We start from the raw sequence: 6,000 nt of genomic DNA, 5'->3' as shown, positions 1-6,000 counted from the left end.
ACTAATTTTACTACGAGTATCTCTTAGAAACCCTAAAACGTATGCCATTACACCCTTGTAGTTTGGTTCAAGAGGAGTATCTTGAGAGAAAGTCAGAGATGGAGACAAGAACCGTGTGTATGTTTGATTTCAATTCTTCCGCCTCTGTTGATTCAGTTGGAGTCCATCGATTCAGAGGCCAAGAATCTTGAGAGGACCATTGCAAAAATCTTAGAGTCTCTAGATATTCCTGGAAGATTCTGGAGCAGCCGATTTGAGTTAGACGACCATTTTCGGAGAGTGAAGCCACCACGGTCTTGGAGAAAAAGAAGTTGAGTTTTCAGCTGTATGGTTTCGTCTTCGGTGTCTGCACCTGCTTTGAAATCGTTCACGTGAGAGCTTAAAATGTCGGCAGCCTGAGGGAAGTCGTGACTTTCATCGTTAGCAAGCTGGTGGAATTCTTATGGCCAGATAGGGGGAGCGGTTCATACCATAATTACAGTATTCAGCTTGAACACAGACACGTTCTGTAATGACTCATTTCATACACCCATCTAGCATTCATTTCAATACTTAGGCCTAATTTAATTTAGAAATTTATTAGTAATAATAATTAAGGAATAATTATTTATAAATTGTCTCAAATTTAACTACAAACAATAATTAAATACGAAATCAAAATTCACCTTATTACATATAAAATTCAAAAGTTATAAAGTGAACTAAAGTCAGTGATACAGTGTGCAGGGATGATTGTTGAAGAGTGAAGAGAGCAGATATTTGAAAGGTGGAGAGGAGAGAGGGATCTGGAAGAAGTGAAGCAAGATTATTATTATAAAGAAACTGGTTACATTTATTCAGCAGTATTTGAAAGGTTATTTTATTAAATTCTTATTATCACTGAAGTACAAAGGAGCAGAAGACAGACATTGGGTGAGGAAAATTCCTTTTAAGTTTAATAGTGATTCATTGGAAGAACATAAAACCCAGGAACATTCGATTTGGCTAATAATTCAAAATTAATATAATTAAAATTTTAAACAACAATTATTTTTCAAAATTACAATATCTTTTATTTTAAAAAAATACCCAATATTTCTATTTCATTAAGCCAGCACGACCACCCAGCCCTAAAAATTAAGAATTGTATTTAAAATTTACCATTATTGTATCCTCCATCTTGTTTCAAAATTCAAACTTGTATGTCAATTTAATTTATCATCATTAAAGTTCACATTTATATCATACTGAGTTATTTGTTATTTCTAACTATAATCAGAATACAAATTAAGTTTAACCATTTATTTAAAGTGTATAATAGTAATAAGTATATTACAAAATTGGCGTCCAACGTAGTGGCTTAATGAAATATTATAATCTTTGATTTGAGACAATTTTCTAGATCGTAACAATAGCCTAGACATAAGTACTGTACGTAGTTAGTTGTCATTTATTCATATTGTCTGTCAATAGGCTATAGGTTATTTAATAACTCACTATATAAACATTTAATTAACAATACATTAGTCCTGTAATATTATTCTATCTTTTATCGCAATTAATGTCCCGTGATTTTAATTTAAGATACCCTAAAACGGTACCCATTTCCAACAGATAATATTGGAAAATAAACCAAGTGCTAAACGTAAACAAAGACGCCATTAATCCCGGTATCGAAGACGAAAGCGTACAGAGAGAAGAAGCAGAACAAACTCCGATAATTCCTCGCGCTAACCAAGTCAACATTCTCACAGCGGTCGACAAACCAATCACGGATGAATGAAAACAGTGCTACCAACACCTACGCGGCAAATTTCCCTGATTCCCTGCAGAGACGTGAAGATGGAGCTACTGGCCTCCCACACTAAACGTAGTTGAACATTCTCATTGTACTCAATCAGTTGATGCCATTGGCAGTGACAGGTCAAATAAACAAACGCGCTGACGATCCCAATCGACAGCTCTTCATGCTATCATGAACGGTTTAAAACAACTTAAATGAAAATTTTATTAACTCTAAATCTGAGTTAAACGAAAACCTAAACGCAATAAGGGATTGTATTTCTAAAACTAAAATCGAAATTAGCCATGAAATCAAAACTTGTAAGGAGACACTCGAGGGACAAATTAATGAACTGCGGGATAATCAAACTGAATTCCGAAATGAATTGAACGCTATAAGGGACAATCAATTCCGTGAAAAAATAGACCTGAAAATTAAAGATTCCACTGACAGCATTAGAGGAGAATTAAATCATAGTGTTGAAGAACATAAGACATTTGTAAACCAACAGATGAATAACCAACAATCCAAGATATTAGAATCGGTACAAAACAAAAAATCAAACTGTAGAAAATAAAATTGCTTTTGAAATAAAAAATGCTATAGACCAAGTACGACATGAAAACGCGGGAAACAAATAAAATACAAATCAAAACCATTATAAATGAAATTCACCACAAATCCAAAAGAATCATGATAGAATAAAACAATCTAGCCGAGTGTATTAATAAATATGTATGTGAATTAGAAAATATAAAATCTAAATCTCAAATTGAGACGAAACCATGTGAACTATTGCAAGTTCCATTTGTACCGGAGGAGATTCTGTAGACAGACAAGTGCCAAAATTCAACGGACGTTCTACCAGTCAATGGAATTTTTACAAAAAATTAGAAGGGTATTACAAAAAAAATATAGGTCGTGTGCAACTCACACACACATCTAACACTTGAACATCTCATTGACATATTAGAAAGTAGTCTCGAAGGTCACGCGTCACGATGGTTCCAATTAATAAAACACAATATTAAAAACTGGGAGGATTTTGCACAAGAATTTACTACGAAATATTGGAGTCGTGATGTGCAACGCGGCATACGTGCAAAAATAGAATCAGAACATTACAAGAATAATGGAACATTGACTCGTGCTGAATACTTCACCGAGCGTGTTATCACACTACAATCGATTTACCCCCACCAATAACCGAAGAAGAAATCGTCACCATTTTATCGGAACGGTTTGTTGAACAAATTATTCAGGACAGCCGGAGCGTTCAAAACATTAACACCATTAAAGAGTTCGAAACGATTACTACAACGAGAAGACATCCGAGACGGCCCAAAAACGGAACAAAATAATTTCATCCCAAAATCACAATTCATCTGGTTATAAGCCAATACACCAGAAACCTCACCAATCCCCAGTCACACCACATAATAACATTGAACAAAGAGCAAATCAGCCAAGGAATCAATATCACGGACAAAATCAACATTATAATGATCGAAACCATCATAACAAGAACTATTACCACCCATACAACAGTCGTAATGATAATGAATTCAAGAGTAAGACACAACCATACAGAGACCACTACCAAAATCGGACAGAATACCCATTACTACCCAGGAAACGACAGACATCACCCCACCACAGAACAGGCACAAGTATGCACTATCGTGCGGCAGGGAGAAAATGCTCGAAATCCACCTACTAGTACCGGCAACGACCGCAGCGAAGACTTCCCAGCGGCGGGAAACGGCTGCGCGCTGTAGAACGGAACCGAGGAAACATCGCACCAGAAATAAAATACGAAACTACAGCGCTAGAAAATAACGACCTCGGATATTTATTGTATCAATTATTACAATAAATTTATTCATAAATTCTCTGAAACAGTCCAGCCACTATTACGACTAACGTCAAAGAAGGTTAAATTTAATTGGACTAGAGATGATGATACAACATTCAACGCACGAAAAACAGTGTACTTTGAAAAATAATAAACCAGTGAACTTTGCAGCCTACATAGCAGAAAGCTGAGGCTTAAAAGAGATTAAAAAAAAAAAAAAAAAAACATTCAACAAAATTAAACAGCTGTTCATAAAAAATCAACACTCTAACACACCCCAATCCATCCAAAGAATTCTACTTACAGACCGATGCGTCTGAATTTGCAATTGGCGGAGATCTATATCAAATAAAAGAAAATAACGAAAAAGCTGCAATTATGTTCATATCACGCACATTACAACCAGCAGAACAGCGTTTCACCACAACCGAAAAGGAATTATTGGCTATAATCCACTGCCTACAGAAGTGTCGATACATTGTTATGGGCGTTAAGTTAACAGTAATTACAGATAACCACGCCTTAACCTTTTTGAAAACCTGCCGTTTGCTAAAACAATAGATTAGCAAGATGGATATTGGCTATACAAGAGTACGACTTTAAAATAATCCATTGCAAAGGGACGGACAACATTACTGCTGACACTCTCAGTCGTATATCCCCACAACACATGTCAAGCGATGCAAACAACCTCACTGAGTTATCTATTTCATTACATCGAGAGAATTCCCGACCAACATCTACAAGATCAACTCCGAAACTTACCTCAGCTCCAACATCAAGACCCTAAACTACAAACCACTTATAGAAATCTTACAGTCACCTATGGAAACAAATGAATTTCAACAATTAATACTAATTATCGTTTATATGACAACACTTTTACTACAAAATTTTAAGGGCAAATGGGCTTATAGCCATCCCAGAATTAGTAATTAAACCACTAATACTAGAATGCCATCTCTACTATCTACACTGCGGTGCAAAAAAAATGTTTCCTGTTTACTGCGTGAAAATTTTATTTTCAAGAATATGCATCGAACAATCAGGCAACTGTTATCATCATGTGATAAATGTCAGCGCTGCGAAATCAACAACCATCCACTGAACAGTCAAGCCAAAGGAGTTAAGTGCAGAGAGAAGAATGACCAGTTAGCAGTTGACATCATAGGTCCCTTACCGACTAGTGTAGGAAATACAAAATACATGTTAATTGTTATTGACATATTTACCAAATTCGTTAAACTTTATCCACTGCAAAGAGCAACAACCAGAAGTATATTACATAAATTATTTCACCATCACTTTCCTAATTACGGTTTTCCTAAATGAATTCAATCAGATAACGGAACCCAATTTAAAAGTAACGAATGGATCAGGAAATTTGAATCCCACAGCATACAATTAATATACAGCCCAGTGTATAACCCCAGTTTTAATTTGGCAGAACGGCCAATTAGAGAAATAAAGCGTTGTCTCAGAACATATTGTTCACAGAATCATAAGAGATGGGTGAAATATGTACCTGTTATAAATGAATGTCTTAATGAAATTTACCATGAATCAACTGGATTCACACCAAACGAACTACAGTTTGGAACAAGAAATATCAGATTTTGGGAAAAAATATGTATCAAAACCCTCTAGCTGAAGAAGCACCATCGAACACAAACTACTGATTGCAAGGCGTAAACTTGAAGAAAGTAGAAAGAAGAGATCTGATAAGATAAATGAAAAGAGAAAACCAGTTTCTCTCCAAATAAATGACAAGTATTGGTAAAGTCCCATCACCTTCTAAAGCTATAGCTGGTGAAACATCAAAATTATTTGAAGTGTACGAAGGACCATTCATAATTCAAGAAATCCTCGGGAAATCGACCTACCAAATTTTTGATTTATCCAAAGAACATGTATATGGACCTTATCATATATCCCTCTTTGAAGCCATATAAAAACTCGGTCAACAACGCTACAGAAGATACTGAAGTTGACGCGTTGGGACGTGTGTGAAATTAATACTATTTCCCCAAAAAACAGTGCAATTATACACCCAGTGACATAGACACTTTTTAATCAATAATATATAAACATTTTCCTATCAGGAGGGGATAATAATTTGTTAGTGGAAAGTATACCGCTATTCGGTACACAATTCATTAAATGTGTATTTCCAAAAAATAAAACTATGTCCTTTGACATTGAGTAAATATTTGCCATTGATCTAATGTTTCTCTATTGTTTGTTTATTGTATACTAAGAACTTGTAACTTTGTTCGTTGTCTTAGCTTAAATACTACCTAACCCTAATGTTAATTTTGTTCTCTTTTTCCCTATTGTTTGTTTGTTTAATACAATTTATTAAATAGTATGTAAGATCATAAAT

The sequence above is a fragment of the Homalodisca vitripennis genome, chromosome 4, assembly GCF_021130785.1.
Source record: "Homalodisca vitripennis isolate AUS2020 chromosome 4, UT_GWSS_2.1, whole genome shotgun sequence".
Taxonomy (NCBI): Eukaryota; Metazoa; Arthropoda; class Insecta; order Hemiptera; family Cicadellidae; genus Homalodisca; species Homalodisca vitripennis.
Note: the sequence above shows the minus strand (reverse complement) of the source record.